Source organism: Eumetopias jubatus, unplaced genomic scaffold, assembly GCF_037043125.1.
Source record: "Eumetopias jubatus isolate StellerSeaLion01/CBP00866 unplaced genomic scaffold, mEumJub1_p1.0 scaffold_2, whole genome shotgun sequence".
Taxonomy (NCBI): Eukaryota; Metazoa; Chordata; class Mammalia; order Carnivora; family Otariidae; genus Eumetopias; species Eumetopias jubatus.
In genome coordinates, this window is record NW_028274808.1 from 54464473 (window position 1) to 54491181 (window position 26709).

The window sequence follows — 26709 nt, forward strand, 5'->3', positions numbered from 1 at the left end:
GGCTCAGTTGGTTAAGCCACTGCCTTCGGCTCAGGTCATGATCCTGGAGTCCCGGGATCGAGTCCCTTTGGGATCCCTGCTCAGCAGGGAGTCTGCTTCTCCCTCTGACCCTCTTCCCTCTCGTGCTCTCTATCTCTCATTCTCTCTCTCTCAAATAAATAAATAAAATCTTAAAAAAAATCTTAGAAAAATTCTCTCCTGATTTTAAACTAAATTACAAGTTCAAATCAATCATTCAATTATACTTTTATTTTTTCTAAGATTTTGTTTGTTTGAGAGAAAGAAAGCACGAGTAGGGGGAGGGGCAAAGGGCGAGGGAGAAGCAGATTCTCTGCTGAACAGGGAGCCCCACCCAGGGCTCAATCCCAGGACTCTGGGATCATGACATGAATGGAAGGCAGACGCTTAACCAACTGAGCCACCCAGGCGCCCCTGGTGATGGCACTCTTATGTAATACCTTCCCCTTGGAGGGCTGGTGTTTTGTGACTTCCAGTGAATTTCCACGAGAAATGACACTATCTCATTTCCCAGATTAGGGTATAAAAAACCCGGTTTCTGTCTTTGGTGATCTCTCTTCTTCCCTTGGTTGCTTGCTCTAATGTAGCCAGCTTCCATGTAGTGAGCTTCCCTATGGACGACCCATGCGGCAAGGAACCGAGGGAGGCCTTCAGGTAACAGCCAGTGAGGAACTGGGGCATTCAGTTCAGCAAGCCATGAGGAAATGAATCCTGTCAACAACAGTGAATGTAGAGTGAGTGAATGTAGAAGCAGATCCACCCTTGACCTGGGCCTTCAGATGAGGTCGCATCTCCAACTAACACCTTGATTACAGCCTTGAAGAGGCATTAAAGCAGAAGCATTCAGCAAAGCTGCACCTTGATTCCTGATCTACAGAGACTGGGAGATAATAAATGTTTGCTGCCTTAAGTCAACAATTTTTGGAGTCCTTGTCATAAATATGTATAGTCAAGATTCTCCAGAAAAACAAACTAATGTGTGTGGTGTGTGTATATACAGAAGGAGAGAGTGGGAGCTGACAAGTCCAAAATCTTCTGAGTAGGCTGACAGGCTGTCAATTCCAGTAAGAGTCGATGTTGCAACCTTGAGTCTGAAGGCAAGCTTTGGGGGTGGGGAGTGGAGTGAGCGGGGAGAGTGGCAGAACTCATTCCTCTTTGAGGAACTTCAATCTTTTCTCTTCAGGTTTTCAACTGCTTGGATGAGGGCCATCACTTTATAGAAGGTAATCTGCTTTACTCAAAATCTATCAGTAAATAGTAATCACATCTAAAACTTACCTTTACAGCAACAACTGGACTGGTATTTGACCAAACAACTGGGCACCATAGCCTAGCCAAGTTGACACATAGATCAATCATCATAGCTTCAATAGATAATTAATATATAATATTTAATACCAAATATGAACATATCATCCCTATCCTAATACTAAAATATTAATTTGATTTACTGAAAATTCTCTATATTTAATTTTAAACCTCCTCAAGGAGACAATTTTATTCTTCAAAGAATAATTGATCTCACCATTGCAGTGTGTTAAAATTGCTATTGACCTGTTATTTGGGGCTAGAATGAAAGACCTGGAACAGTAGACATACAGACTGACATGAATCTTGCCACTGACAACATGGTCCAAGACATTCTTTTATTGAATATTTCCACCTGAGTTGAATAAATGGAATTCTGCCACCTGAGACTTTAATTCTTTGTTTACCACTTATTTAGATTTTGTTTTTTTATATATATTTCCTTTTAGATTTAAATAACATCTATTAGAACTTGCATATTTTTCATAACTTTGTTTAACTCAAATATCACACTAGTGGGTGCACCCTGGCTTCTCCTACCCACAGAGTAGAAAACATGGCTACTAACTGTTCCCATACTTCCGTCTTTATACCTGGCATACTAAAAGATGGACTTCCATTTCTTGGTTTCCATATCTAAAACTCCTATAAAGATTCCAGATGGTCTAGTTCAGATATGGTGTTGGTCACTAGACCAGGACAGTCTTATGAGAGAGGGATTATAGAGAAGGTCCTATAGTACCATAAGAATGAGGGGTGCTGGGCAAACAATCCCCTCGATTTCTAGTGCACAGGAAGTAAGACTCATGATGTTAGATGTATACTGCTTTAAGTTGATGAACAAAAAAGATTTGCATGCTCAGCTCTAAAAAGGAAAGATTTCATAGTAGAACTCTTCCCAATTCCTCACTTGCTGGACTTCTCAAAAGCCACCCTTTACTCTCACATCTCAATCTTCACAACGTCTCACCCAGGCCAGCCCTTTGGAGGCAGCAGGTAGAGCTTCACATCCTTTCTCCTTTTCCAAAACTGGAATTTTGCAGCACGTAGGTGAAAAAAAGACACACAGCCAGAGCCAGAAAGGCAAAGGGCCAACTATTTCACATTCTAAACTTCACAAATGATTTAATTTGCTCACTAGCAACATGTTCTTATATGTAAGCCATTTTAAGCATACTAAAAAGTAACTTTCTGGGACCATGTCTAAATGCAAATAGGGTATGATCCTATAGAATTCCAGGCACCAGAGGAAGGTAAAGAGATGTTTTTGGATATAGAGACTCTGATAGCAATAAAGTTGGAGGTTGGAGCATGGCTGCTATAGGCCCATATGTCAATACCAAGCAGAAAATTAGTTATTTGCTACTTTCTGCCACTTGGATTGTCTCTAAGTATTTGAATGTAATGATATGAAAGTGAAAAAATGGAAAACACCTAAAGAAAGCCACTGCAATGAAGCAGGAGTGATACAAGAACATCAGATTAAAACTCTTTATTATTGTTGTTATTGGAAGACATAGTAGCAACAGAACCAAGAATAGAGATGAAACTAAAGGAAACCAACCCCTGGATAATTCTTCAAGCACTGAATTGGTTCTTTCCTCAGAATTCTATTTTTCAAAATTGGATATTCATACATGCCTGCTCCTCAGTCTCAGGGTGAGCACTGTATATCTTACACCAAATCACATGGAATTCATAACCTTGGCTAGGTATCATCTTGGTCCTTTTCCTCTTAAATTAATTGTATGTGGCATCTCAGAACTTCCCTACGTGGCTGGGGGCTAGAAGTGCTATTTAATCATATAGTACTTAGAATCTCTCACATGGCTAAGTGTGTATATCCAGTTCTAAGAAATGAGTAAAGCTTTGGTTACTCTAGAGTAAAAAGAAACTGCCAAGCTAGATATGAGTCACATACAATTTTTCTGTTTGGCAATGAAGTCTATTTCTCTGTTTTTCTGTACATTTTTCAAAGGTTGAAAGAATAGACTCTGCTTAAAGGGACTTGCAGGATGATATTTACTTAGTTACATACTTAGAATTTATTCCACTTTTACCAACTGCACTCAGATTTTCCTTTGGAAATGTCCTTCCCTCATTGTGCTAGAGCCATGAACTCTGGATGGATTGATTCCATCCCATCTCAAAGCTGTTTTACCCCAGATAAAACAAAGATTGTTTCAGCAGAGGCTGTCACCAAAGCCCAGATAAACCAGCATTTGGTTTCTTTCTGAGCCGTGATTGGCTCAATCAGAGTAAATCTCAAGACTTTTGTTAAACGATTATAAAATGGGACAGTCTCTCTCCCCTTGGATATAAATCAAATAACATGTTGCCCTGGTTGCTATTGGCAGCCATTTTGTGGCTATGATGGAAGCCAATCTGAGGATGGAGCCAGAATACAGAGAAGGGCACAGCCAAGAGAATCATAGAAAACTGAGAGACTGCCTTAATCAAAACATGCCTGGACTTTTCAGATATGTGAGCCAATAAATCTGGTTTATCACTTATGCTAATTTGAGTTGGAGTTCTGTTACTCATAACCAAAAACATCTCAACGAATATATAAAGCATCTGGGGGAGGTGGACTTATCTAGAAAATGAATACTAGGATATAGTGAAGGTTAAATTCATCATTATTTATTCTCATTCACTGTGGCATTTCATGGATTCAAGAATATCAGATGGAAAAAACTGAAAGTTAATCAGGACCAAGCACCCTTTTAATTATATATATATATATATATGATTGTATATATATGTGTGTGTATATATATATACACAATATATAAATTGTATATATGTATAATATATGTAAATTGTATGTGGCATCTCAGAACTACATATATATATATATATATATATATATATACACATATATATATATAGTAGTTGATTCAGTCTTATTAGAAAAATATGCCCAAAAGGGGGAGTGAGCCATTTGAAGTTTCCTTGGTCTAAAAATTTTCTCTACTAATTATAGAAAATACCCCAAATTGGTCATTCTTACAAAAGAAGTCTTTGAAAGAGCTTAATATTCAAAATCATAATCTTAGATGGGCAAGATAAGAGCAAACCTTTTTTATTAAACAACTCATCAGGCATTAGTTTATCAGATTAGCTCCAGCAGAAATAAGAACCTTTGGGAAATGGAATACACATTTTATTAGGCAGAAGAAAGGCATGAAAGAAGAGAGTTCTGCCTACAGACGAAGGACAGGTGGGGGTAAGGAAAGAGTAGTAACGTAACAAAAATTGTTCTAAAAACTAACCTCACTTTAATTTTTCCAGAGCCATTCTATGCAGAGAATGTTGATAAATTATATCTTAATGTTTGGACTACTTATTTATATGAGTATGAACCTTGACACCAACAATTGGCAAAGTTGTAAGAACATGTCCTAGAACTAGAAGTGGTTCAAGCCAGGAACCTGCAATAAACAAACTGAACGGATGCTACACTTCAAATTTTACAATTTGCCCTTCTACTCCCTTCCCCAGCCCCTTTCACTCTCCCTGATCCTGCCAATCAATGACTTTCTTGGCAACTGTGCTTATAAGATATTTGCATGACTTCGCTCCACTTTCCATCCAACCTGGAAAGAAACCAATTTTGTGAAAAACTTCTACTTGTCTCACCAGAAAAAAAGCAATGATTAACTCCTAGAACTGCATCCACACATAACTGAAGCTGGTTCAGCTCTTAGTTCACACCCTCTGCTTTTCCAAAAGAAATGGAGTTCTTCTTCCTTCCATTCTTTAACTGCCATTTTTTCCCCTAACACATTAAATATAAGATTGTTTGATTTGAGAGAGGTTTCTAAATATTTATGGAAGCAGCTTGAAAGGAAGTCTTTATAAAACCACTATGGGTGCACACTATTCAAGCTCAAGGTTGAGGCCATCTGTGGCCAATGAACTTCTGAACGTCGGAAGTGTGCTAAAAAACTGCAGGATTTTCGCTAACACCAGTAGAGCTTGCCTCTATGACTGGAGTTTGATAGTACTCTCTGCTACATTCAGTTTTTTAGAAGAAAATCCATTGCAAATTAGGTCAGGTGTTAAAAAGCTTTCTGCTATCACCTAGGTATCTACATCATAAATCTGAAGAGAACCTGGGAGAAGCTTCTGATGGCAGCTCGTGCCATTGTTGCCATTGAAAACCTAGCTAATGTCAGTGTCATATCATCCAGGAATAATGGCCAGCGAGCTTTGCTGAAATTTGCTGCTCCTGGAGCCACTCCTATTGCCGGCCGCTTCACTCCTGGAACCTTCACTAACCAGATCCAGGCAGCCTGCTGGGAGCTGAGACTTCTGGTGGTTACTGATCCCAAGGCTGACCACCAGCCTTTTACAGAGGCATCCTATGTTAACCTGCCTACCATTGCTCTGTGTAACACAGACTCTCCTCTGCACTATGTGGACATCGCCATCCCTTGCAACAACAAGGGAGCTCACTCAGTGGGTCTGATGTGGTGGATGTTGGCCAGGGAAGTTCTGCGCATGCGTGGCACCATTTCCCGTGAACACCCATGGGAGGTCATGCCTGATCTCTACTTCTACAGAGATCCTGAAGAGATTGAAAAGGAAGAGCAGGCCACTGCTGAAAAGGCTGTGACCAAGGAGGAATTTCAGGGTGAATGGACAGCTCCACCTCCTGAGTTCACTGCTACTCAGCCTGAAGTCGCAGGCTGGTCTGAAGGCACGCAGGTGCCCTTGATGCCTCTTCAGCAGTTCCCCACTGAAGACTGGAGTGCCCAGCCGGCCACTGAAGACTGGTCTGCAGCTCCCACTGCTCAGGCCACTGAATGGGTAGGAAAACCACTGAGTGGTCTTAAGCTGCTCTTCCACAAAGGCAAACAAAATGGAAATAGAAATGGAAAAGGTTCACGGAAAATAAACAGTTTGTAAAACAAAAACAAAAACAAAAACAAAAACCCACTTTGGAAAAAAAAATATTTTGTTCTTCCTACAGAAAAAAAAGACCTTAAAAATATGTTTTGATTTCTTTCTAACTGAGGGAGAGAGAAAGGGGGGGGGTACTAAAGTGTAAAACTACCACTTGACCACTTGGTAGTGAGCTAATATTTTATAAAAAAAATTATTAAGAAAACTCTTTGGTGTGTAAAATCAAAATATTAAGAAAAACCAAAGCTGTGTACAATTTTTTTGAAGTGAAAAAAGTCCTGCTCTGTATGTCTGGCTTATGGTTTGCTTTCAGGAAAAAAAGAACACCATTCGAGCCTCATTTGAACACTGGTACCGATTCACCAGTAGATTAATGTCAAATCCTGCTATTTTTGAGATTCTGACCTTTTACTTTTATTTTGTTTAATCAGGAAATATTTAAAATTACACTGTTTAGGCTTCTAGGTTTCACATGAGCTCATTTGCCAGCAGTGTGTCCTCCTCCATAGGGGTTCTGGCAGAAGTAGACAAGCCTGGTGGAATATCAAAGTTTATCAAGCCACAGGATCTACAAAGTCTTAATTTTTCTCATTACTCTGCATCCCACACACCCAGTCCCACCCTAGAAATTAGTAATACAATCCAGAAAGAAACATGGGAGTTACTAAGTCGAATAAAGTATAGCCGAGAATCCTAGACTCAGAAGAAGGATCGATTTAAATCTGTTTATAAATCGCTAATAAAACATTTGTGAGTATGACGCGAAAAAACTAAAATTGAGAAAGTTTACTCGCACACCATTCCCACAATGGCCCCCATGACCAGTTGATAATTATACTTCAATCTTATAACCAAAGGATCTGAATCCAATGTCTAGAAAATATGTGAGATAGTTATCGGAAAGAATCTTATTTCTTATCTCCCCCTGAAAATCTCTACCTCAAAGAGAGAAGCTGTGGTTATCTAAATGACAGCGTTAGAATACGGTGTTCCCTAAAATCTTAAAGTAGATTCCTCAGTATGACTCCTTACCTTCAGTATCCTGGAATATTCCCAAGAGGAAAAAGCAAACAAAACAACAGAAACCACAAGATTCTATACAGAAAAAATACTGAATATATTTATATTTTTAATGTCAAAATTTTCAACATTAAAGGATCTATCATAGTTTTTCATTTGTATCTTTCCGGCTACCCAGACACCAGTAGACAACTTCTAAAATTAAATAACTTTTATGAATAATATACATAGCACGACCTCAAGCTTTAGGTTTTGAATATAAGGTATAAGAGAAATGAAGTAGACACATGATTTTTCATTTTCCTGCTTTGCATCAGAGCAGTTCTTTGATGACCCATGGACCTACCTCTTTCTGTTCCTCCTCTGCCTCTCCCACACATTTTCAGGGAAATGGACCAAAACATTCACTGAACATTAGAAAAATTAAGCTGTAGAAGAAATATCTTAGGACTATAGCGATGGGTTTTATTTTCTTATTGTAGTAAAAATAATAATATCTTGAATTTAAAATGTCTTTCTTTTAAAGCATTTGAGCATATTGCTTTTGTTTTTATTGTTAATATATTACCCAATGTTCCCTTGACATACTTAAAACCACTTGACTCATTGGTAGAGCTAAGACTAGAACCTAAGCCTCCCACGTATATGTCTAAAGTTCATCCCACTAGGTTGTATATTAGCCAATTCATGAGGTACCCACCTAAATAGCAGAGCCCAAAGGCCTCTGAATAACAGCAGAAGGTCATACTAATTAAGGTTACTTTTCCTTTGGGTGTGAGCTCTGTTGCTTTGTGATAGAGCTAATTTTGATTTTTAAAATCAGCTCCTTGCTTTTTCCAGCACAATTATTACCTAAGGAAGGAACTGTCTGAGCTGCTGCCTTTGAGTTTAAATTTAGGTCCAGTCATTTTGCCTACATGGCCTTTGAGTCTGCCACATGAGAGAACCTTATCAAAATCTCAGTCAGGAAGCCAGATCTGGATAGCAATGGATAGATGGATTTCCATATACAATAAGTAATGTACTTAGTAATTGGGGCGATAACTTAAAAATTAATAAATTGGGACAATAAAATAGCAACTATCTCACAGGATTGCTGAGTTTTAAAGAGAACTTAAACATGTGTAAAATATGTTACATATAATATATATTCTATACACAATATATTATGCATAACTATATTTATATTGCACATAGAACAATGTGTGTGTTTAGTAAATAATCTGCTCTTACTTTTCAGTTTGTAGCATTTTATTTTTATCTGTACTCTATTAGCGATTATCCCAACAGATCTGATGTTGAGTTCAGAAACATCAACCAGCCGGGAGCACCTGTCAGGTCCCTAGGCCAGCCTGTATAGGCCTTTAGTCCCACCTCCATCCCAGCCTTCCCAAAAAATGATTAGGAAAATTTAGCAGAATTACTCTGATCATCTTAGCACATTTACTCAAAGCTGAAAATATTTGAATAGCCTGGTCATTCCTTAATCTAAATATACATAAACTTTGTAAAACTCATTTATGAATTTTTCAATTGAATTTTCAGAATATTCCCTGATGTTAAAAAATTATGTGAGTATATATGTATATATTCATATGTATGGATATATGTATTATATATATATGATATGTGTATGTAATATATACATACATACATTCAATGAAAAATGTGGAATACAACCACATGTATTAAATTGTCAAGTATTAAGAATGTTAACTAATAATATATAATGAATGTGTTTAACTTACTGCACACAGAAGATGATCATAAAAGGAAAGAGACATTTTCCCAAGAGTTAAATGGATTTCCTTTCAGTATTCCAGTTTTAAATATGGCTTCACACACAGGTACAGTGTACGATACTAAACTTTTTAGTCCTCCTTCCACAATCCATCTCTCTACTATTTTTCCATTCCATTTTTTTCTCTCAAAGTACTAGCTTGTTATTTTTAAGTTGCTGACACAGCCAAGATGGAACTGCAAAATCTTTAATTAAGAACTCTTTCAATCTACCTTGTTTAAAATAGATACTGTAAAACAAGAAAGCAAGTCTATGAACTACATATCCATACTTCTGTGAAAAGATAAAGTCAAGAGGCTTTAAAAATACTGAACTTCATATAGGAAAGAAAAGTTTTAATTTTTAAGGGTTGTGCAGTTTTATATTTATACATATAAATCAAGTTTATTCCAAATAGTCACATGCCTGGATGTTGATGAATGTCTGCCTTAGGTAAGCCTTCATAGTCTTAACTTGCTTATTCATAGTTTCTTTTTTTATCTTAGCTTTAACTTGAAACATGGTTTTATTGTATTGTACAGCAAAGACTCTAGGACATGGTTGTTTGCAAATATATTGGACTTGAGATTACCTCAGGAGCTAGAGATACGTATAATTCAGACTGTGATAAATCAGATAAACATTTCAGTCTTTGTTTTAAAAAAGTAATTTTTATTATATGCCTTCTTGGTTTTTTTTTTCTGGGCAGGGTGTCTTTACTTGCCCTGTTTTCTTCTGTTTTATCAGTCTTCTTTATTTACATAACAGTTTCCTTCATCTTACAACTTCCAAGTTAACTTGACATAAAGCCGTTTCTTCCTGGATCAGAAAAAGAAAATATGTAATATATTATTATTCTTTTCTTTATTAAACCATCTGGACATCTGGAAGCAGATTCTAAACCTGTCAGCTTCTATGATATAAACCAAATATGCATTATTCTATGGAGGAAACTAAAACAGAGGCGTTCTTTCTTCATCTCTCCACCTCATGGAAAGAAGTTTAATTTATGAGGATTTCTGTGAAGGGCAGTCTGTACCAGGGAGGAAGGGCATAACGATTATCTAAACAACAACAACAACAACAAAAAACACCCAGAGTTTCATGAAACACCTCCCAGATCTTTGAAAATTTGCTCAAACTCCATTTAATTTTTGACAGAGCCTCCAGATTACATAGGAAGTGAAGCATAAGCTTCCAAGCCAAAATGTTCTTCACAGATGGCAACTGAGGGGGAAAACAATGGTGTGTTCTTTCCTCAGCCATTCAGTCAAGCTTGTATTGTAAGGCTTCATAAACAAGGAGTATTTACAGCATACAGTGGCTGTGAGATGTGCCAGGGGGCAGGTAAAGTGCACTCATAGAGCTAAGGTGTTCCATTTCCTAATTTAATCTCTCAAAATAACCGAGTTCCACCTTGGTATAGTGCCTCTGAACTATTAAGAGCAGTAGGCTAGACACTGGAAGACAATAGGATCTAACCAGCTTCAGTCAGCTGCTATTACACAGCTGAAAAAAAGAATGCATTCTTGCGTCATCTAAGACTTAAAGGGACATAATATACATTAATCGTTTAGTCCACTAAATCTACAGCCCAACTATCTACGTATCAAAGAATTAGTAATAGGAGCTACAATAGGAAGTGCCTTTCCTTCTCTATTCTAACACAGAATTGTTCTCTATGAAATCATCACATACAATATTAAAAACACAGCATTTTTGTTGCAAAGTTAATGCCTCCCACTCACCAACATTTTCAAAAATAATAAAACAGAATGGTTTTACTTTATCCAAAGCACTAGGTCAAGAAAGCATTCACATCCACACCTGTAGCATACATAAACAGTGATTTGGCTACTTAGTAGTCCTAAACTGCCATTAAGCCCTATCTATCTGGACAATTCTATTATTCACACAGATGACTCAGAGTTTTTATTCTAGGGGCACCTGAGTGGCTCTGTCAATTAAGCATCCAACTCTTGGTTTCAGCTTGGGTCACAATCTCAGGGTCATGGGTGGGATCAAGTCCTGCGTTGGGCTTCTTGCTTAGCAGGGAGTCTGCTTGAAATTCTCTCCCCTTCTCCCTCTGCCCCTCCCACTCATGCTGTCTCTCTCTCTCTCTCTCTCTCTCTCAAATAAATAAATCTTTAAAAAAAAAAAAAGAATGTTTGTTCTAGCCTATCCCGTCACTTGTACAGAATGATAGTACACAACAAAGCAATTCTTTTTTTTTAATTTAAAATTTAAGTTAGTTAACATTTAGTGTATTATTAGTTTCAGGCGCACCAAAACTATTCTTGAAGATGCCATCTGACCTTTATTAATCTCTGTAGACTGATATTCTAACTTTTCCCATCTTGATAAAGAGACTGGCTTCTTCTCTGCCCTTCCCCCTACAACCATTTCTAGGATTGAAGACATGCTTGGGATTCTCTGTGGCCCATTCTGTAGATTTGTCTATTGAATGTCACCTGTCACTGGTGAGAGGCCTCCAGCCTGCAGTTCATGCTGGAAAAATAAGACTCGAGTTTATGAGAGCCTATACACACTTCTCTCGCCAATGTGTTAAAACTCTTCTCATCGTGTATAGCTTTTCTTGATAATGGGGCCCATGCCTGACTGGCAGGTTAAGTCTTGTAGATTTCTGAGAGTTTAGACTCCTTCAAACTGGACTTCCAGAACTTGGAAGCAATTTTAAGAGAGCAATTTCATACCTTTACTTTAAGAAAGCACTAACAGAATTTCCTATTATAAACGATTTCAATATGCATCTTTAGAGAACCAAAGCCAATGGATTTTCATCAGGCTTAAAGAAAATACTGGTGTTTTTCAAAACCCATCATTGTTTCTTTATAGCTGAGCTCTTTATTGGCAAAATTCTCTGGATTATATTTGGAAACTCTGTGGCACATTTTTAAATCACAGGTTGATGTGTTTTACTTTAAATGAAGACTTCCTGTATATGCTATAGAAGAAAATTTACCATTATCACTGGATCTTTGCACCCTAAAATAAACTTTATTTTAAGCCACACCTTTCAGTGAGGTTTGATAAAAGAAGGCAGCCAGATCTGGAAGGTTATGAATTCTGTGATGGAACTTGATTCATGGTTTCTAATAAAGATATTTTAATGCTCCTGCCAAGTTCAGCAACAAGGCTTGCCAGAACATAGACTCTCAAGTAAGCCTACCCCTTAATCTTGTGTGAGAAGAGAAAACAGGCCCAACAGCAATAGGGGCTGGATATGAAAGTCCTTCTCTGTATTACTTTCCCCAGTAAAATTCAGCTGTACCACCAAAAAACAACACATCAATAATATCTGGTAGTGTTCAGAGCCATCAGCAAGAGGAGGGGGCTTATTGACAGTCAATTGAGTATCTATTTACAGAAGAAAGTTCTTTGTGTGAATTATCCTCTTAGCACAGGCATTTTTCCTATTAAACAGAGACAATTTTTGATTATTCAGGTTGGTTGGGGTGGAAAGGAAGGCTGAAGAAACAAGACCAATCAAAGTGAGAGACAATGAAAACTCAACTGTGGTTGGCTTTTAATTTTGTTTTTGTACTTTCATTGGAATATGGGTGTGTCTGGCATTCTGAGAATTTGCATTTCAGACAAAGTAATAAAAGTAGACCATAGAGACCTGAGTCAGAAAGCTGGAAAAGTCATTTTAGCTCTCTATCTGCTCAACTTCTGGTCACTCCATTCCTTGCTGGGGGTGGACATCTCCACTTCTCCCATTATTACCTGATTTAATTAAGTGGAGCACAGTATTTGTTTTTCAACCAGAAAATGGAAGCCCGATTTTCCATGGAATGATAAAATAAAACTCGAGCAATAGAGATTTAATTGCTCCCTAAGAAGACTAGTGGGATAAAATCAATGTTTCTTAGGAAACTGTAACTTATCATATGTTTCAGAGATATTTAGTCAAATACACTTGATAATTGCATACAATCTGCAAAACAAGATTGCTGCTGGAATTTTTACCACCTCCACCCCACAACACACACATACACCCCACATCCCTAAGACGGAGACATGATATAAACATCCAGGTAGAGGCACAGAAGGACGAAAATCCAGGAAACACCAGAGAGAGATTCATCACTTAGCAAGGGAAATAGTGAGAGGCAACCTAAGAACATCTTTCACCTGGAAGAGAAGACCCTCCCCAGGGCTGTATGAGTGATCTTACAAGACAAAGAATATTTTTAAATTTATTTAACCTATACATTCTTCCATTTTCAAAGAGGTAAACATTTATATATTTGGCAGGTGGGATAAACTCAGTGTTCACTTGCAGAGATATTGCCATTTCTGTGGCTGCTTTGGAAAAAAAAAACAAAGTTGTACTGCATGATTTAAACGTTTTACAATCATTTTCCTAACGCCAAATCCTTGGAGTCACTGTTTGTGATGAACCGAACAGGGTGCACAGATGCTTTAAAGCTTGGAAAATTGTTCACCAGAAAACGTTTCATTTTAGTCAGGGTTGTCTTGGGAAGACAGATATTTCTAAACAATACTAATTCAGGGACTTGGCTAACGTATTGGATATGGAAAGTCGTGCTTTCTTGCCAAGTTTTGGAGATGTTTGCATAATATCCAGATGATTGAATTATATACATGGCAAATCAAAGTGACAAACATCAGTTGTACAAACCAAATTCTTAAAGGTATCTAATGACTGGACATTCTAAATTAAAAATTAGAAACTCACCCCTTTTCTACAAAAAAAAAAGTGAAAAATTAACATCTTTTCTGTTTTATCAATCTATGCAAAAGCGAGCAATATAAAATGTTGTTAAACTGGGAAACCTTATTAATTTTATAATTGATGTTTTCAACTGACATCCTTATTGTAGAAAGGGGTAGTATAAGTTACTAAGCACTCAGAAGGTTATCAGTAAAATTTAGCTGAGCTCAACCTGGCATTTTTATTCAACATGAAAAAAATTTGGTCTGAAAAAAACAGGTAGAAAAATTAACAACAGAAATGGGAAAATATACCTGCATATTCATAAGCCAACATTAGATAGGAAATAAGCAAAAAGAAATCCAAAGGGTCTTTGACTTCGTCAGCGTAAATGATGCCTGAAAGCATGAGTTATAAGTACAAAGTCAAAATAAAGGAGATAGTTTGTAGAGAAAAGAATATTTCTTCTGTAATGCACCTCGGACTTACTGTGAAAGATATTAGAGAAACATGTTATATGATAAAAAAAGGAAGAAAATACTAATTATTTTTCAAAGGATTTAAAAAGCTAATCTAAAAGTTGATGCACAGGGGCACCTGGTTGGCTCAGTCAGTTAAGCATCTGCCTTTGGCTCAGATCATGATCCCAGGGTCCTGGGATGGAGCCCTGCATCAGGCTCCCTGCTCAGCGGGGAGCCTGCTTCTTCCTCTCCTTCTGCCATCTCCCCCTGCTTGTGCTCTCTGTCTCTGTCTCTCTCTCTCTCTCTGTGTCAAATAAATAAATACAGAAATAAACAAATAAATAAATAAAGTCAGTAATGCTAGTATTGTACTATTATTAAAAGTTTAATATTGGGGCACCTGGGTAGCTCAGGTGGTTGAGCGTCTGCCTTCAGCTCGGGTCATGGTCTCTGGGTCCTAGGATCAAGTCCCATGTCCAGCTCCCAACTCAGTGCGGAGTCTGCTTCTCCCTCTCCCTCTGCCTCTTCCCCTGTTCATGCTCTCTCTCTGGATCTCTCTGTCTCAAATGAATAAATAAAATCTTTAAAAAATTAATATTGAAAATAGTTTATGGCACATGCAAACTGTAATTCTTCACTCACTAATATCCAGACACTGTATCAATTTCTAGTATTTTCAAAGTCAGAGAAATAAAATTTGAAATACTAGATTGAAGCAGATGAAACTGAATGCATAACCATTTATGACCTATAAAAATGGCAGCTTCATATGATTCAACTTAATACATTGTTAGGGGAGTATTAAGAACATAATGTGGCTATAGCCACATAATTAATCTTGGTAAAGAGAAAGCTCAATGGAGATTGAACAATGGGTAGGACTTTTTATCATATTACATGTTTCTCTAATATCTATCACAGTTAAGTCCTACATGCATTGATGGAGAAATATTGGTCTTTTCTACACAAACTGTCCATTGAGAACATTAAAGAAAAACTTAGGCTCAGCCTTTAAGATAAAGTACCTTTACAATTTACATTTACAATAAGGAGTATCTCTCGGAGAGTAAGGGATTCTATTTATTTTAATTGGCTACCTTTCTTGAAGGTATTAAGCATGATTAAATATTTTTGTGTGGCAACAGAATATTCTAAAGTAAAGAATGTTAATTTTTAGTTAAAAACAAGATTACATGGTCAAAACATACGTTAAATGACAGCACAAGAAGATAAAACAGACCATCTTAACTCACAGAGAAAAGGTACTACATCTCAGAGAACTTCCTCTCTAAGCTCTTATGTCCTTTTGTATTTCGGTGCCATTTTTATTGTCGCAGCCTAGATTTTATGGTAAGTCATTTCAGTGATGGCCATAGATCAACTTAGAACCCTTTGTTCTCCTAACATTTTGTGATACAGGCAAGGGAAGTGCCTCATTCTGGGTTAATGCTATGGTTTCCATTATTCTCACACCCCCTATTGCTGATTATATGCAAAGGGAATGCTAAGTAAATCCAACTAGGTTTGAACTAATTAGCAACCTTTTTCTTCTATTTACCCTAGAAGCTAGTTTAAATAATTTCCACATTCTTTAAGTGGAATCCTACACCCTACACTCAAACCCAGATACTATTTCACTGAAAAGATTTAAGCCGTTAACAGTAAAATTTTATTGACTTCCTTCTTTTCTTATCTGAAGAATTTACCTTATTTCCTCCTATCCACTTCACTGTTGTCACAAAGAAATTCGCTGCTCTTATTTTCAAAACTAACACTTTTACCTGTCCTGAGACTCTCATTTTCACTTCACTCTTCTCCAGCTTTATTTGATGAAACATTTTCTGAATTTCAAGTGAATTCCTCCCAATGGCTTGATTCCAAGATACTACACTATCCCAGTTTTAGTCTCTCTGAATGTTATTCCTCAGTCTCCCCCACAAGCTTTACTTTATCATTTTGACTCTTCACTGAAGGATTTCTGAGGGGATTTTGTTTGCATTAGTATCTCTCCACATTCTCTACCTTGGTGTCTTCATGTCTAGACACTCTGTTTTATATACTTCTTAATAAATTGCTATGGTCTTCACATAGAGCCACCCTGCTACCTTAGTCAAAACATCCTGAACCAGGAAGAATAGAAAGCCTAAAGTGCCATCTCAAGATGGGGTGGCTTCACAGCTATTCAGATTCTCTATTTCATCTTATGTCAGTTTTAGTCATGTGGAATTGTACAAAACTTGTGGACCTGAGAGACTCTATTTTGAGAAAAGCTCCACTTTCCTTTCTAAAGCAAATGGCTTTTTTTTGAACTGGGCAAAAAATCCTTGGCTGGGCTGGAAGTGACAACTGTTTTATAAACAATTGTCAGTAAAAAGTCAACAGGACATCAGGCATCCTCATCATAAGACTGTTGGTTGTGGACTTCCTGAAGACAGAATAGTTAACTAATGCGTACCAGGAATAGTTTTATTTGTTAACACCAATAGAATAGTCAATTAATGTGTGACCAAAAGCAGTTCAGCCTCTTAGTACCAATTGACAATTTTTTTTCTTTTTTATCCAAGTCATAAATTGCCCCCCTTCCTCTTTCTCATAAAAATCCCTTGCTTTCACCCTGCAGGCAGAACACTTTTCTGGTTTCTGCTAGGATTTGTGCTCCCTGAATTATAATTCTGAGACCACAAATAAAGACCTTTGTTCTTTTTCCATTTTACCTCCTTTCTTGGTTGATGGCAGTTTGTGTTATTCAAGGAATTTGTCCATTTTATTAAAATTACCTGATTATTGGCATCACACTGTCCATAGGATGTAGGTGTGCCTGGCTGGCCAGTTGGTTGAGTGTCTGACTCTTGATTTTGGCTCAGATAATGATCTCAAGGATGTGAGATCAAGCCCCACACTGGTCTCCACACTGGGCCTATAGCCTGCTTAAGATTCTCTCTCTCCCTCTCCCTCTCCCTCTGCTCCTACCCCCGTGTGCTCACCTCTCTCTCTCTCAAGTAAATGAATGAATGAATGAATGAATAAAATGTCAATATTTAGAGTGATAACTTCTCTTTTATTCTTGATATTAGCAATTTGTGCCTTCTCTCTATTGATCTTCTTAATGAAGTCTTTCTACTCTTAGCTATTTGGAACTTGAAAGCCCTGTGAGTTGTAGAGATGTATCAGCTCCCTGATAGTCCTCTGCCTGGCCTCATGGAGTTTCACCCTATTTATGCACAGCTTAGGATTCAGCAACAGACTCAAGGGGACTGGTATATGAGATTCTATAGCTCTTTTTCTGCTTCTTCACTAGTGCTTTGCCACATAAATTGAAGACCCTCACCCTATATGAATTCTAAGTCTGTCTCTTTAGTGGAATCCATGAAACTATGGCCTCTGCTTGGATTCCTTTTCCTCTGAAGCAATCCAGAAAGGAAAAAAGATAAAAATGATTACAGGGCTCACCTTACTCACTTTCTTTCTCAAAGATCAGTGTCCTGTGCTGCCTATTTCCAATGTGTGAAAACAGTTGTTTAATAAATTTTGGCAGCTGGAGAGCAAAATCAAGACCAATCACTCAATGAGGGCAAATAGAATGCTTTGAACTTGGGGTGTCTTTTGGATGTTCTCATTCTATCACATGAGGCCTTCTTGCCCAGCTTTGCGGCCATGTTAATTTCTTCTGCTGTCAGAAGCTAGCATCTAGCTACAATTGTTCTCTGGGCCTCCTGTATTAACAGATTGCCTTAAAAAGAAAAAAAAAAAGAATTTTGAATGGGACTCATAGCATTCTTTCTTAACCATCAAGTGTGCAATGAAATTTTGAAAGAGCAATGGCAATTTCAGTGCCTATTTTTGGCCAGTCTTCCATTCTTGGCATGACACTGGTGGGATGGGATGTCAAGGTGCTACCTTCTAAAATGGCAAATTCTCCAGGAGTAGTAATACATTCCTTAACCCTTCCTCATGAGAGAGGTCTGCCAAATGGCCTTAAGACCACGAGGTGTGAAGGAAAAGAGGACAGAAAAGGGAAGGCAGGACCGAGAAGATGTCCCACTCTAAAGTGATTTCCTCAGGAGCTTTTCTTTCTGTGGAACACGCCATCTTTCTATCCTCCACCTACTCCTGAGGTCACCTCAAACTCTCATCTTGCAGTAAGCCACGCAGGGCCAGGGAGGGTTTTCATCTCCCTTGGGGGAAATATTTATTTATTTATTTTAAAGATTTTATTAGTTATTTGACAGAGACACAGAGAGAGAGGAAACCCAAGCAGGGGGAGCAGGAGAGGGAGAAGCAGGCCTCCCTCGGAGCAGGGAGCCCGATGCGGGACTCGATCCCAGGACCCTGGGATCACGACCTGAGCCGAAGGCAGATGCTTAACAACTGAGCCACTCAGGTGCCCCTGGGGGAAATTTTTTTATTTTTTTTTAAAGGAAAGAGGGTGAAGTGAAGAGATAGGGCTCCAAAAGTCAAGCAAAGAAATCACAGGAATCTCTTGGGGACTACAAAATGAATATTCCGTAAAAGCACTAAATTATGTTACCAAAAAATATCATAGCTCTCAGGAGAGAATGTAACTGCTTTCTACCTCTTACCTTCAGCAGGCCAGTTATGTGCATTGAGGTCTTCTTTGTGATATTGTAGATGCAGTTAAACAACATGGTTTCTCCAATTCCTTCTAGAGCTAATATATAAATTTACTTAATAGTAAAATAAATAATCTAATTTTATACTACAATATCGGGAGGAAAATTCCTTAAAGATATTCTACATATAATAGACATAATTCAACATGGAAGCATTATGACCATGAACAGGCTGGATTATTTCTCTATCATTAAACACTGTAGCATTATAGATTGCCTGCACTTCTAAGAGTTTGGGTAAGAATAAGAGCTATAGAGCTACCACCCATGTTTCTCAAATTTCTAAGGAAATAAATCAAGAAGTCCAGTGGTAAGAAAACCAGTGGCCACGGCAAACGATATGATAATTTAGTTTTATTTTGTAATCCTTTCCATTTTGCATTTCTAAAATTGATGGTTCTATTTCTGTAATTCCTAGAGTATGATTAGAATTACAAAATTATTTAGCTCAACATTGAAATTGGTGAAGACACGGAGGAGGGGGGTAAAGGGAGTAGAGGTGGGAAGATGAGGAAGGGAGGAGGAAGAGAAGAAGGAGGAAAAAAGGTGGGGGAGGGGAGGAGGAGATTAAAGAATAAGTAAGAGGGTAAAGATTCTTTTATTTGTTCTTTTGGCACACTTCCCAAGAGTCCTAGGTTCAGATGATAAATTAGGTAACAGCCAGCCCTTTGCTCTAGCTAACCTTTATACAGATTCAGAATTATTTCCAAGCAATTGTTGAAATCTTCCATTATATTGGCTTCTAGCTCTGGTTAACAAGCTTGTGTAAGCTGGAAATGACACCTGAGCATTCTTAAAAGTGCATGTACCTTTAGTACCTCTTCTCTATAATTATCAGTTTCTTAGGCTAGAAATAGAGTATTTTCATGGGCAAACACTCTATGGAATTCTGTACAGGCATTATTAGAACTGTAAAAATATGGAAGGCACAGAGTCTACTCATGAGATTGTGATCTATAGCAGAGGTGAGAAAAGCATGAACACAAATCTATGTTAAACTACGTTGTGTTTACAACTACAGTTCAATAGAAATGGTGTGATAGGGGAAAAAACAGATAAATTAGAAATTAGAAGGGTAAGAAATAGGGAAGACTGAAATAGAAAATGGGTAATAGGCATAACTACAGCCAGTTGACAATTATCTGAAAATAAACAAAAAAAAACTCCTTGGAAAAAGGTATGGCTCAAGCAGAAATCTGAAAAGGTAGAATATGATTTGGAGTAGGCATTCCCTGGGAGATATGTTACTTTTATAAGGAATAAAGAGGGGGCACCTGGGTGGCTCAGTCAGTTAAGTGTCTGCCTTTGGCCTAGGTCATAATCCCAGGGTCCTGGGATAGAGCTCCATGTTGGACTCCCTGCTCACTGGGGGGTGTGTTTCTACCTCTCTTTCTGCCCCTACCCCCACTTGTGCACAAACACTCTCTCTCTCTCTCTCTTATAAATAAATATAAGTAATACAGAATGGGGCACCTGGGTGGCTCAGTTGGTTAAGCGTCTGCCTTCAGCTCTGGTCATGATCACAGGGTCCTGGGATCCAGCCCCGCATTGGGCTCCCTGCTGGACAGGAAGCCTGCTTCTCCCCTCCCCCACTCCCCCTGCTTGTGTTCCCTCTCTCGCTGTCTCTTTTCTCTGTCAAATAAATAAATAAAATCTTAAAAAAAAAGGAATACAAAATAAAGGAAAGTAATAGAAAACAGTAAATTCCATTATTTCTGTTTTATTACTCAGAAGGTAGAGGGCAAAATTATTTCTCCTCCCCTACAGTTACTACATGCTACTCCCATATATGTTCTTGAAGTTATTTCCATCTGTTGTATCTGTATGGTAGAAATACTGCAAATGGTACGCTGCTCCTCATCTCTTCCCAATATGTGTTACAAATCAGGACTTTTTAAATTTTTTCAGGAAATGCACTTTTTAAACATTTACCAGCCCACTACTGCCCATGGAAAATGATTTTCTCTGAACAACAGGCAGGACGAGTGTCCTCAGAAGACACTTTTGGAAATGCTGGCTTACAGAAAAAAGTTCTTTCCAGCTCTATCTCCTCATACCTCCTATATTCATCCTTTGCTACAACTTAAGCCTGTTTTCCTCAACTCCTGCTGATTCTTAAAAGTCTCAGCTCAGACATGGTCTTTTTTGTGAAATCTCTGATCTTTCTACGCATAAATAAATAGATCCTGGTTGCCTCCACTGAAGCTCAGATGTGTCACTATTAGAATATTACTGTCTTAGCTACAATTCAGTAATTAATTCAACAAATATGTCCTCTGCCCTATTGTGTGCCAAGAATTGAATTAGGTGTTGGGAGTAATATTGAACTGGCAGCCATAGTCTATTCCCTGGTGAGGGAGATAAAATTAAACAGTAAATCAAATATCATTTTGGCAAGTGCTAAGAAGAAAAGTATGATTATCTACACATTTGCTTAATCTACAAAGTTGTGATTCCCTTCAATGTCAAAGGCTCTTTTCTATCGTCTTCCTCTTTTTAATGTCAAGCACCTTGTAGAATATATATGATGGACAAATTTATTGTGCAAAAGAGGATTACATATAGGGTGAGAAAAAATAAATACAAGATTTTCTTATAGATTGTATTTACTTATAAGTACCAAAGGATCCTGAAATAAATAAATAAATATACATATAAAATATTATATATTATAATGATAATATGTATATTCAGATCAAGAATGGATGAGAAAGAATTCTTACTGCTCAGTTTAAGTTAAGTCCCAGGAGAAAGGATTATGGAAAGAAACGTTAGGGCATTTAGAGAGGTAACTGTAGTAGAGATGAAATGGAATTAAGACTAGATGGTGGGAATGAAAAGAAAAAGAGAAATCCAGAAAACATCTGCTCAAAGAATGAGTTGAACATAGTGACAGGGCAGAAAGTAAGAATAGCGATAAAGGAGACAGAGTTGCCATTGACAGCCGAGAATATCATGACTTAGAGCAATGGCTTCAGTCTTGGCACTGGTACAATCATGGGTATTGTTGCTGTTGCCTAGAAAGAGAGGTTTGAAGACATTTGCCCTGGAATGTGCATGTAAGACATGCTAGGGCTGAAAAGAAAAAAATTAACTTGGGAATCATTCAAGCTGTCCCTGACCACCAGATGGACTACCATTTATTTTCCTTTATTCTCCAAATAACAAAACACTATATTTTCCCATGTGCATAATGGTAAGAATTCCCTAGTTTTCCAAAGACAGGATAAGTTCCAAGTGCCCTATTAGCAATCTCCCACTGAGAATAATATAAGCACTCAGAAATTTTGAGGAAACTCCCTTATTTGTTGCCAAAGTATTTTTCCCCCAAAGCCACATACAGCTTCTGGAATAATTTCGTGATTTCAACATGATGCACATTATTGAGTTTGCCACCAAAAACATGAACTTTACATATTGGGATCTCAACCAAATTTGTCTTCTTAGGAACTTTTTTTTTTTTTAATTTAAAACATTAACATATTGTGAGAACTGAGAGCACCCACATGTCTGCAAAACAGATGATTCAACAAGTCCTCAGGCGTTCTCACAAAGGAAATGTAGACACATAACCTGAAATAAGAGCAAATGAAGAGACTGAAAAGTACTAGAATTCCAGACACTTAGAGATGTAATAATGTCATGGACTGTCCTCTCATAGTTATTCACATCCCTCTGAAAATTGGCTTTGGGCTATTTGTTTTGAAATTCTATAACCATTAGTACTTAGAAGTTGCCCTGGGAAAGGGCTTTCCTCATTACATATCACATTTAGCCCTACAGTATTTAAGTATCATAGGTATTTAAGTCAATTAGGGCCTTTGAAATTATATATTTTTATTTTGTGAATTTGTTGTCAGTGATTTTTGATCACAGCCTTTCTGAAAATCTGATATGATCTCTGCTTTTCCACTTAAAAAACCGCAGGTTTTCCAGATGCTGCGTAGCAGTTTAGATTTGTCAACTCCCTGAAACTATTCATGGGTGATATGACCGTGGGGGTGTGAAGGGCAGGGGCCATGGACATCAGGTCAACTGTCACTGATTTGGCCCAAACACCTTATGCACAAAGGAAGAAATGGAACCCAGGGTAGCTGCGGGACAAAGGTCACACAACAGAGTAGCAGGGCCACCGGTGGAAATTGAACTTTCTGGCTAACTCATGGTCCTGTATGTTTCTACGAGCTACCGGGAATTTAAATAACTACAAACAATCAAGATTTTGGATCTTGGTTGATCTGACTGTCTACCATCCCCATCCCCAGCCTGCAGAGTCATAGTCAAGAGACAGTATGGTCAGAAGTTGGAGAAGTCTGGCTGTATTCCACATTGGTGACTGGTGACTCCACATAAAGACTTTGTCTGCATCAATCTCTCTCTCTGTGAAGTAAAAACAAGTATTTCTGGCCAATTCCAACCACTTCGGACTATGGCAAGAATAAGTGAGGTAGTATGTACAGCATATAATATCAAAAGCATTTAACTTCAGGGGAAAAAAAAATCTCCTGGAAAAACAGAATAATAATAACTTGCATTTTCCAGAGAATTACAACCTAGAAATAACTGTGAAGTAGCAACTCTGGTATAAATATGTTTGGTCTGATTCTAATGTTCACTGGAAAAATGAGTAGGACATTACACTGGTTACTACTTAAAAGTCTCAAGCTGTGTCCCATATGTCCTCTTATGAAAGCCATGTCCGCTGCTGTATGACACCCACATTTCTCCTCCTCCTTTGGCTCCAGCCTTTTATGGAGAAGTCTCTGAACCTTGTCAACTGCCTCATCATTGCTGCTGTTGGTGGTTCTGCTTTATAGTTACGCCATCTACCCACCAAAGTGGCCACCAAAGTCCCATGCTGGTGTAGCTGCCTGGAGTGGTATTTGCATGATTTTTACTGATACCCAACAAGGTGGCCCAGTGTCATGTTACCCCACTCTAGATTTACCTCATTAAAAAGCAGACCACACTCTGCTGTATTTGTCCCAACGCAATGTTACTTTACATTCCTGATGTCCCACAGAGATTTTTCTATTTCTAGTGTCTGGTGTGTACTTGATACCAAAGAAATGCTGATGGAAATGTGTAATGAAGAACACCAAATTTGCAATATTATTATTATTTCAATGTGTTAATATAATCCCTTAACTGTGTTGTCAGTAAACACTCTGAGTCTTGGTCATACTGGTAAATAAATTCAAAAATATCACAGGTTCAGGGGTGCCTGGGTGGCTTAGTTGGTTACATATCTGACCCTTGATTTTGGCTTAGGGTCATGAAATCGAGCCCCACAATGGGCTCTGCACTGGGCATGGGACCTGCTTAAGATTCTCTCTTTCCCTCTGCCTCTCCCCCTTCCCCAGTAAATAAAAGAATATCACATATTTCAAAATAGGTTTATCTAAAATGATAATTAAATGTGTCAGCTTGTAAAAATAGTTTTTCATCTCTTAAATTTCAGTTTCTGATTAAGTTAATTGAACACATGTAATTATTTAAATTCTAAGATTGACTTCATGCTAAGTAAATACATTAATAGATATTGTTTTTACTTTGTATTGTGGATCTCTTGGATCAAAAGATGTTATGCTGGAAAATACTGTAGGTATTTCAAACTTGAATATCAGTGTATGAGCTGAAGAAAGACAAGGGGAATGTCTTTGCAAAAGGATTTAAATACAATATATCCATTTAAGGTTTCCTTTCCTTACAAGTTTCATAATTGAGGTAAATACATTTGATCCAGAGAAAGAAGGAACCAGAACTTATTACTACTCTAATTTATGTCTCCGGAGTCCTTCTTTTCTTTTTTTTTTTTTAAGTAAACTTGATGCCCACTGTGGGGCTCAACTTCACACCTCCAGGATCAAAAGTCAGACCCTCTTCCAACTGAGCCTGCCAGGCGCCCCTATTAAAAGTTTTACCCCCTCGTGAGACGAATACAAGCAGTATTGCGTGTTACACACCGCTGGACACAGAGAATACAGTGATGGAGAAGCAGTATATGAGCCACACTTTCAAGCAATTTCCAGTCACATGGGAAATGCTGCCAAAAAGACAGTTACCTGATGACAAATGCTAGGACTGGTGCCTTCTAGGAGGAAGTGCCAACTAGGGTGGAACGATGATAGACATTAGGCAAAGGAAGAGAATGTTTAAAATAGAGACAATAGTGTGCGTACAAAGACCCAGAATTGAGGCTGAATGGTTGGAGAAGTAAAATCAGTTCAATCTGGCTGGGATGCAGAATGTGAGAAGGGGTGCTGACTAGAAATGAAGCTGCAGAGGAATATCAGGGGACAGATTAAGGAGGGTTTCAAGGTCCTTGGTAAAGAAGTTTAATTTTATCCAAAAAAAAAAAAAAAAAACGGAGAAATACTGAAAGGTTAGCACTAGGGTAGTGGTATTATCAGATTTGCATTTTTAAATATTCTGACCACAGCCTGAAAAATGTCTCCATGAACAATGCAGAGAGGCAAGCTAAGGGCCAGGAGATCAGTAAGGAAGCTGTAACGGTAATTCAGAGACATGACGGCATCTATAAAGGTTTCTCATAGAGGTAGAGAGCAGTGGGACGTGTACAGATCCTAGGACACTTAGGAGGTATATGGGGGATGGATTAGATGTCAATGGTTAAAAAAAAATGTAGACACCACATAGCTCTCTGGCTTTAGGTCCTGCGAAAGTAGAGAAAATGCAATGGGGCCTAATGGGCAAGGTTTCTACTGTGGGTCTTCCAGATGGAGATGGGCGGTAAGAAGCTGAAAAAAAAAAAAAGTTGCAAATATGAATTGGAATTTAAGCAAATCTCCAAATGCTGTAAGTCAAAGAAGGAGATATTTAGGTAAAAAGGGGGCTGAATCTCTTCATTTATGTGTCAGATGTAGAAGCCTACTAGCTTGCCTTTCTCACTTTTCTCCACAGTGACCAGAGACAAATAAGTAGATACCAACGCTGCCCCTTCATTATGGCAAATAGTATTTTGGAAAAGTTGAACCCATTGAGATCTGTTAGCGGACTATAGTCTTAGTAGGAATATTAATAAGTTAAGGAAAATGGGGAAAATCCCTTTAGATATTTTCACCTAGGCTTTGTCTGCCAGGAAAGGGATAAGAGAATTGCAGGAGAAATCGATTCTGATATTTGCTAAAGGCCCGCAGTGAAACACAAGAGAGAAAGAAGAACCCATGCTCTCATTTCAAAACTTTCTCTCTCTGTGGTTTCAGTCCTTCCCCTGACCCCGCTGCAGTTATTTCAGGCCTCGGACACTTACAATCACAGGATCACAGAACTGAAGAAACTCTAACCATCGAAGATCTCCTTCGGACGTCACGGTCCCTAATCCGGGAATCCTCTGCGTCACATAACTGTCCGATAACTCTGTCTTCCTTTTTCTCATCAGTCAGTGAGGTATTGCTTTAGGTATCTCACCATCGCTCTCCTAGCTGCCGTGCTTGCTGTGTCCTGGCAGCGAGCGTTCTGTGGGCTGTATGTCTAAGGCGAAGTAAGTAGTAATCGTCTGTCAAGGACCACGTCTCTCTGGTGGAAGTGTTCTGCCATGGCTTAATTACATGGTATATTGGGCATTAACAATCCAAAGCTGAACTTTAAAAACACCTGGAAGAACTTTAAAAAGATAGAAGCCCAGTCCCATTCCAAACAAATTAAAACAGAATCTCAGCAGATTAAAAGCCAGGTATTAGTTTTTCCTTTTTTCTTTCTTTCTTTCTTTCTTTCTTTCTTTCTTTCTTTCTTTCTTTCTTTCTTTCTTTCTTTCTTTCTTTCTTTCTTTCTTTCTTTCTTTCTTTCTTTCTTTCTTTCTTTCTTTCTTTCTTTCTTTCTTTCTTTCTTTCTTTTCTTTCTTTCTTTCTTTCTTTCTTT

The 26709-nt window shown here is 38.0% G+C and overlaps 1 non-coding gene and 1 pseudogene across 1 annotated transcript; both read left to right on the forward strand.

The window, feature by feature from the left end:
• The first annotated feature begins 642 nt into the window (after nucleotides 1-642).
• On the forward strand, nucleotides 643-6167 carry LOC114217453 (small ribosomal subunit protein uS2B pseudogene; annotated as a pseudogene).
• Nucleotides 5201-5350, forward strand: LOC114217547 (small nucleolar RNA SNORA62/SNORA6 family). The gene has a single exon (XR_003610994.2). It is a non-coding gene; the product is annotated as a small nucleolar RNA SNORA62/SNORA6 family (small nucleolar RNA).
• Nucleotides 6168-26709: the final 20542 nt, after the last annotated feature.